The 8,684-nt window shown below is 40.6% G+C and overlaps 1 pseudogene across 1 annotated transcript; it reads left to right on the top strand.

The window, feature by feature from the left end:
• Nucleotides 1–215: 215 nt before the first annotated feature.
• Nucleotides 216–8,137, top strand: LOC309370984 (polycystin family receptor for egg jelly pseudogene; annotated as a pseudogene). Its single transcript has one exon. The product of its transcript is annotated as a polycystin family receptor for egg jelly pseudogene (transcript).
• The last annotated feature ends 547 nt before the right edge of the window (nucleotides 8,138–8,684 follow it).

The raw sequence follows: 8,684 nt of genomic DNA, 5'->3' as shown, positions 1-8,684 counted from the left end.
TACTGTTTATAATTTCTGACCCAGTGGGAGTCTAGCAATATTACTGCATGCTACTTTCAAATAAATGAAGGCAAAATAATAGCCTATGGAATTTCTAAAATGCAAACAGCCAGCAATTTATTCAAGTAAATATACATAACCTTTTATTCATTTGTACAGCACAAACATAATCATTGCTTTATATTTAAAAAGATCAGGATCAACTTTATATATATATAAAGAAATGTTACTTCTGTATTGCATGTGAACCTTAGTTGCTTGGGGCAACAGGTAAAAGATTCTAGAATTAAAACAATTATTGTGTGTGGAACTGTTGATGCTGGCAGTCAGCTGCTGCTCCTGAACCATCAGACCAAAGATGCTTCTTCTTGTCTTCCTCTTCTGTTACTCTTCTCAGTATGCAACAGCTGTACCCTTTCGTTTTCTACCACCCCCACTGTTGGTCACCTGCTCAAACCCACAACACCGTGTCTATCAGAAGCATGACAATGAACTTCGTGTTTCATGCTTCTGGGATGAGAGAATTGACCTGAAGTATTCAAGAGCCCAAAGTCTGCCTTCAGAGATCAAGGAGGAAAAGCTGGACACCGTACCCCCTCCTCACTGTCAGTGGTACCAGGACTCCATCTTGGTAAAGAATACACATCGCTGGTCAGGTGACCTGGTGTTAGGTGCAGCTCTGACTCGGGGAGGCCTCCATCCACCATGGGCTTTTATTCGTGTCACAGTGCAGTGTGTATCCCTTTCGTGCCATGTAGCCACATGTGCTCATAAGAACCTAACAATTGAAATTTCCAGGCAGGATGTCCGTCTTTTCCTCCTCTCGCCACGTACTTTACCTATTCATGAGTGGCAACCAGTGCAGCTGGGTTGGTGTGCACGCCTCAAGAGTTCCACCTGGAGTTACCGCTTCAAGAGTCAAGGGGGTGTTCCTGAAGACCTCCTCATCCCCAGCAACCTCTATAGCGAGCCACTTGCATCTACTGTTTATCCTCATGCAGAAATGCACCAAGCATGTACATCATATTACAGCTACTACATAACTGTGCGCTACCACCTCCGTGGATTCTACACCGCTTCACTCCATATTGAGAATGGGCCTCCACTTGGACGTAGCCTGAGCTTCTATGTGCAGCCTACTCTGCTCCATGTGTTCAGCACCTCCTCCACACTGCTCAGCCTTCCTCACAGGACCCTCAATCTTTCATGGACTCTCCAACCCCTCAGCTCCAAAATAACAGCTTACACACTGGTGGATGTGCAGGGTATGGAGGAATGGTCTGACTCCTACAGTTATAATCCTTTTGCTCTGCAAAGTGATTTCTGTGCTGTTCGCAAGCCACAAAATTCCAGGGAGAAAGTGGTGGCCAGTGTCTATTTTCGTACTAATGAGAAGATGCCTGAAAAGCTGGCAGGAAAACTTGATTTCTTTAATGAGACTTTGATTTTCAGAGCAAGCACTGGAGCCGCAACTTATCTCACACTCAATCCACAGAAAACTAGAAGAGGCATCTACATTTTTAGCCACACACTGGGATTGTACTATTCTACACAGGAAGACAGCACTCCTCCTACCACTAGGAAGGGCTACAGCTCCCACTATATCTTTTACGAAGAGCAGAGCCTCTGTTACCTGATCATTGTTGAATTCATGCAGCTGCAATTGTCCAAGTTCAGCATTCATGTGTATCTGAATCGGAAAGGGACTTTGTTCAGGTCTCTAGGAGAAAAAGATATTGAAGTTCACGTTTTCAATGGACATTCTCCTGACAAAAGTTTGGTCTATATTGTGTGGTTTATTCCCGTGCAACATCCACTGCTGCAGTGTGAGTGGGCCTTTGACCTTCAACTTTTTGATTCCAGGAAAGAGTACCTCCTTTGGAACAGCACTTATTCTTACAGTAACGGTGTCAAAGATGCTGCCCATTTTCTCCCTCCCTCTGTTTTATCTATCCGACCTTCACAATACATGGGCTTTGTAGCCAAAGTGAATTGCAGCAAAAGTGGACTTGCACGTGCTGTTTTAAAAGCCAGTATCAATACTTTTGCGTCAAAGGTCCTACACCCAACAGTGGCCTGTCAGCAAAGTTACTGTCATGAACTGACAGCTATAATCCATAAACCCGATTTCTCTGATCCAATCATACATTATAAGAGAGAGTCAGCAATTACCTTGCAAGCAACTGCAAAGGCACAGTGCAGGACAAGTGCAAATATAGATATACTGTGGAAAATCTATAGCCTTGAAGCTGCATATTCTATTCCAGACTGGCCAAATCCTCTTAAGCTCCCTGATGAGATAAATACAAGTGGAATCATATTTCATATACCTAGAAATGTCTTATTTTATGGCTTTCATCATGTAAATATGACCATGACAGTGTACCTTCCTGCATATAATATAAAAATCATGGAGTCAGATTCAGTATTTCTCCAAATTCTAGAAAATGACCTGGTAGCAATCATAGCTGGTGGTTTGTTCCGGACAGTTGGTGTTTCTGATCATTGGACTTTGGATGCGTCTGCTTCTTTTGATCCTTATTCAGCCAACCCCCTTGAAGGAATCACCTTTAATTGGTATTGCACCAAACGGGAATCGGACTATTCAACAATGAGGTTGAGCCCAGAGGGAAAATGCTGTCCAAATCAAGTAGATATACGTTGGACACATTCAAGTGCTCCAGTTCAAAAAGTAGAACCTAATACATTTCAGGCAAACACAAAATATTATTTTATTCTAGTAATTCTGAAGCAGCACAAATCAGCCCATGCATTCCAAACAGTTCATGTGCTGCCTGGTTCTGTACCAATACTGGACGCCACTTGTTTAGAAAATTGTGGGAAAACCATCAAAGTAACAGAGCGATTCATTCTGTCCGCAAGATGTCTAAATTGTGCAAAAACTAGTCAAACAGTCTACCTTTGGTCACTTCTTTCAGCAGACTCTAAGGAAATACATTTTGATTGGGCTTCCAAAACTACAACTGGGAGATCAAAGCCATACATGCATATAAATTCATTGGCATTCAGATACATGGAAGACAAATTCTATACTCTTAGCCTGAAAGTAAGCACAAAGGGAAAACAATCAGCTGTTTATAGGCATTCATTTTATGTTAGCTCTCCACCTCAGACTGGAAAATGTATCATTTATCCAAGGGAAGGCATAGCATTCCGTACAAAATTCATTGTCCAGTGTACTGGATTTGAAGAAAAAAATGGACCTCTTACATACAAAGTGATAGCACATTCAGATCTAACAAAAATGACTGCAATATCTTCTGCGCAAAATAATACATTTGGAATAATAGTGTATATTGGTCATCAGCAAAAAACCCCTCCATCATTTCTCCCTGCTGGTATTCCATCTAAAAAGTATGCCTTAGACATATATGTTCAAGTATATGATGCCTATGGAGTATTTTCTGAAGTAACTTTGGAAGCAAATGTTTATGATCCAAGAAGTAAACCAACTGTTCTTCTCCGTGAACTGTATGGTTTAATCAGTGGGCAAAGTGGCCCTATGTCCTTTTTCCTTGAAACTAAAGATTACTTTAATATAGGCTTTCTTACCTATATGGTGGCCTCTGTATTAAATAATATTGAGACTTTGCCAACCAGTCAAGGCTCTAAAAGTGATTTGCGGGAAATCCTCCTTAATGTGTCTGCAGTGATTCCTTTGACTGAAATACAGATGATAGCCCAAACGGTCTCAAGTATTTGTCAAGTGACACAGGATGCTAATGAAGTTAATAGGAAAGCACAACTGTTTGCGGTCAGAACACTAAAAGAGGCCACTGAAGCTCTGAAAAGGCTCAGGGACAAAGATCTAGGGTCTCAGGAAGCAGAAGTCCTTGGCAATGGTATATTTACTGGCTTGTCCAATGTGTTGAGTGCTTCTCTCTTAAACCATAGAAATGTCAATGTCAATGCAATTAAAGAAATAATTTCTGTGACAGGAATATTAGCTGACCTCATCTTACAAGGTAAAGTCCCTGGGGAACATGAAACTAATATGGAAGCTAAAAACTGGTCAATTCACTTATGGAAAGGTGAAAAGTGGGAGGTTTCTAGGACTTTCTCTAAGGGAAGACAATGCAAGAACTACTTTTATCCTCAGCTGAAGCAGGAGAACCACATTGAGTTACCAGCAGATGCTGTGGTTTCCACAGTGCATTATATGTTTGAAGAGAATCCCTTCCCTTGGATGGCAGAGGCAGCAGATATTCATACAGTAGTGACTGGATTCAAAATGGTAGGAGTCAAAGCTAATGGTGATAACTTGGGGATTACCCCCGAGGTGGTGGAAGTTATCATGGCAAGGAAAAATAAGGACTTTGCAACATTTAATCTGACAATTGGGCCAGATAAAAAGCTTTCCAAAACAACTGGTGGATTTAGTATTGAAGTCAAAGGAAACTTCAAGTATGTATTTATCCAGATTTTGTGCAATATGGAAGTTACTTTCAACATATCTATCTATCTGGGACTCAATGTCAGCCATTCTCCAATAGCTTCTTATATTGTTTTCCATGACAAACCTCCAGCACCACGTGAAATGAATCCTGGCATCACTAACTGTGCATTTAAGGCTGTGCGCATACTTTGTCTTCCTCAGTCATTGCTTCAGTCTCCACTCCAAGGCAGTAAAGCAAGCAAGTGGAACATTTCAGTTGTACTACAATCACACCCAATTGTGAGAGGACAAACCAGAAAGATTGTTCGCATTGCTGTTTATACACCCAATTGTCTAGGTATGGATGGCATCCAGAAACAGTGGAAAGAAGGATTGTGCCGTCTGGGCTCTCAGACCACCTGGTCCAAGATACACTGCATCTGTGAAGCAAAAGCCCATAGCACAACAAGAAGTAGACGCCAATCACAGGAGGCTTCTCATGCTGTCAGATTTGTAGCTGGCAGCTTCATTTTGTACCCTAATCCTTTGGATATAAACAAGGTCCTCTCAGCAGACTTTGACACAAACCCAGTGACAATGCTGGCTGTGTTTTTCATTTTTTCAGGCTACATCTTGTGTACTACCTGGGCCATGATCAAAGATAAAGCTGATTTGAAAAGAAAAAACAAAATACTAGTTTTACCTGACAATGACCCCTACCATAAAGTGCGCTATGTGGTCACTGTATACACAGGAAGTCGCTTGGGATCAGGAACCACAGCAGATGTTTTTCTTGAATTGATAGGTAAAAATGGTGTCAGTGATGTACATCACTTGAAACACCCACAGTTTCCAACTCTCTTTCGTGCAGCTGTTGACACATTTCTCCTAACTACTAAATATGATTTAGGGGACCTTCTTTCTCTTCATGTCTGGCACAATACAGGGGGGTCCTCCCCTAACTGGTTCTTAAGCAGAATCAAAGTGCAAAATATGCACACTAAAAAATCTTGGCTGTTTATATGTAGAAACTGGTTAGGTCTTGGCAAGGCTGATGGCAAAATAGAACGATCAGTTGTTGCTAAAAACCTAAAATCAAGTTTAGATAAAATGGATTACTTCTGGATAAGCTTTGCCAAGGACTTGGAAGACAATCATATATGGCTCTCAATATTTTCTCAGGTTGTCACCGGTTCTTTCACAAGGGTGCAAAGGGTATCTTGTTGCTTAGTAATAATGCTGTGTAATTTGCTATTCAACATCATGTTCTTCAGCGGTGCAGACGATCGGGAGATTCTTTCAGTGCAACTACGGTATCTGAAATCCATGTATATTGGATTTGTGAGCGCTTTGTTTTCTATTCCTTTACAACTGACCATACAAATCTTGTTTACATATTCCGAGGAAAAGCCTTTGCTGCATAACACGAGAGATGGGTCAAGAAGAAGCCCCTCTCTTATGCCTGAAACCCTTGAGAAAGAAGGCAAATCAGCATCTTCAAATGGGAAAGACCAGCACCTGCCACTATCAGAAAGCAATGCTAGCAACAATAATGCAGCAGACAAGGACACAAGTACTGCTTTCGAAAAAGAGGAGCTGCACCCAGAGTTCATGTTCTTTAATAAAATGCCACGCTTTTCATGGTGGTGCAGATATGTCTCTTGGACACTGGTCTTTCTCATATCTGGAGTTTCTTCATCTTTCATTATATTATATGGTTTGACCTATGGCTATACAACATCAATGGAGTGGTTTATAGCATCCATGACATCATTTTTTGAGAGTGTGTTTTTGCTGCAAACCATGAAGTTGTCTCTCATATCTGCTATGAGTACTATAAGTCTCAAATACTGTAAAAACATCCCCTGGATAAGCACAGAACAGTACCAGAATATGAAGCTGATCCAATCAAGTGTGGATGAGAAAGATCTGAGAAAGCTTCACCATGATCTTTCCAAACTTAGACACAGCAAGGAATATGAACCTTTAACAGAGGATGAAGTCATAGTCTTGAGGAAAAGAGTAAGGGCTCAACACTTAGCATTTGTGTTTGTAAAGGACATTGTAATTCACCTTGTCTATTCATCCTGTGTTTTCATTGCTGCATTTTCCGCAGAACCCACCACCACTTTTTATTACAATAAAGCTATATATAATCAATTCTCGTTTGGTTTATCAGATGTAAATAAGCTGGAGCATATTTACATGTGGACGAGCAACGTCTTTCTGCCCTTAATACATAATGACTACCACCCTACCTATGTTTCAGAATCTTGGTCTAAAATTCTTGGTTTGCCCAGAATGAGGCAAGTAAGAGCGAAGAATACTGAAAAGGAATGTTTCCCTGCTCGCAACTTTGCACAAGGTCATATGATTAGTGAAAGCCACTGCCGCTATAAATATAACAGTGATCCAGAAGATCAAAGTAACTATCTTGGGTCATGGACAATCCCAACCGATCAACCAACTTCCAAGCACTCCAGCAGTTTTCAAGGATTTACATACCAGTCAGACATTGACCAATGGGAATATAAATCATATGGTGTTGTAGATTCATACGGGCCTGGAGGATATTCCTTTTATTTTTTTCCTGGAGAGCAACGACCCAATACAACAATGAGGATGGATGATCTGCAAAGAAACAACTGGCTTGATAATCGGACCTGGGCAGTGATTTTTGAGTTAACAACTTTTAATCCCGATGTGGATCTATTCTGCAGCATTTCTATCGTATTTGAGACTACTGATGTAGGTGTCGTTAATTCAAGTTTGGTAGTTCATTCTTATAAACTCTCTATTTTCCAGTATGAACCCACCTCTAAGAGGGTTGTGTATGGAGTTATAGTGTATATTCTTGCCTTTTATCTTGCTGATGAATTTAACATGCTACGTCAAGAAAGGATAGGTTATCTTCAAACAGCAACTAACGTAAATAACTTTGCAATAAAGACAACCTCTATGTTTTTTCTGTTGTTAATTGCACTGAAATTTAAGCTGGCATTTACATTGTTGGAATTTCATCTACTTAATCCAGAACAATTTGTTCCCTTCCATGTAGTTTCCCAAATCGATCAACTCTACATGATGATTTCAGGTTTTTTGGTCTTCCTTCTGATTTTGAAACCATACCGATATTTCAGATTCTTGTACAATGTGCGCCTTGCAGAAAAAACAATGTCAGTAGCTTTTCCTGAGTTTGTTAATTTGACTCTGTTTGCGGCCGTATACTTTTCTGTATTCACATCATTTGGGTACCTAACATTTGGCCAAAGTGAGTGGAGTTTTCATACTTGGATTCTTTCCCTCCAGACTGTAGTTTCATATTGTTTTGGAGCAGTTAAACTGGCTAGTTTTTCATCCAACCTGTGGCTAGGGATATTTTTTCAGGCTTCATGTATGTTTACAATGATGTTTATTTTCATCAATTTATGGAGAGCCCTAATAATCTCTACTTATAACTCAATGAAACAACCTACTTATGAACAACATTCTGATGAAGCAGAAGCAATAAACTTTGTGGTTCTGAAGATACAAAGTATTTGGTTTTCCATCACCCGTCAGACACCACCCACAAGTGACAGTGATCATGTCAGCACTGTAATATTTGGAAGATCTGTGGTCAAGGATGACTATGTGTGCGGCTTGAGAAGCAGGCAAGTAAATGGCAAGAAAATTGTTTACCTTTCTGTTTGAGAAAGACAGAGTAAACGGTGAATAAATTGCATAATATTTCTATCCCAAGCTGATCTCCACAGTTTCCATTCTCTTCCTTCATAATTATTTCCACTTCAGATGGTTGTCTCATAATTTAAAATTGATTCTCCTTGGGTTTCAAGTACGTATGAACTCTTATACAAAATTAGGAAAAGGATATTTAGTTCAATGTCCTTTAATAGGCCAGTCATCCCAAGCAGAGCCTGTAGGGGTGGGTCAGATGCCATGTGCCAAGGGAGGGGGGGGCGAGGCTAAGCTCACCTTTTCCACTCAGTCACTCTCTCTCTCTCTCACACACACACATATACACGCACCGCTTTTGTCCACTCAGAAGGTCTGTCTGTCTGTCTGTCGATCATATCACAAAGCCTCCTCCTCCTGCACTCAGCCCCACATGCATAAAGATACACACACAGGCTATGTACACAAGGCATTTTAAAGTGGATTTGATCTATCCAATATTTTCATTTTTTAAGGATTCTCCAAATGAGATTGTCCTCATCCAAGTGGCAAACTGCACTTTTACCCCGCCCCCCCCTTTAATTTGAATTCTTCCAATTTGTGGGAAATGTGG

This window comes from Podarcis melisellensis (assembly GCF_964234715.1).
Source record: "Podarcis melisellensis genome assembly, chromosome: 5".
In the NCBI taxonomy this organism is placed as follows: domain Eukaryota; kingdom Metazoa; phylum Chordata; class Lepidosauria; order Squamata; family Lacertidae; genus Podarcis; species Podarcis melisellensis.
The sequence above is the reverse complement of the archived record's forward strand: the minus strand, read 5'-3'. Positions and strand labels throughout refer to the sequence as shown.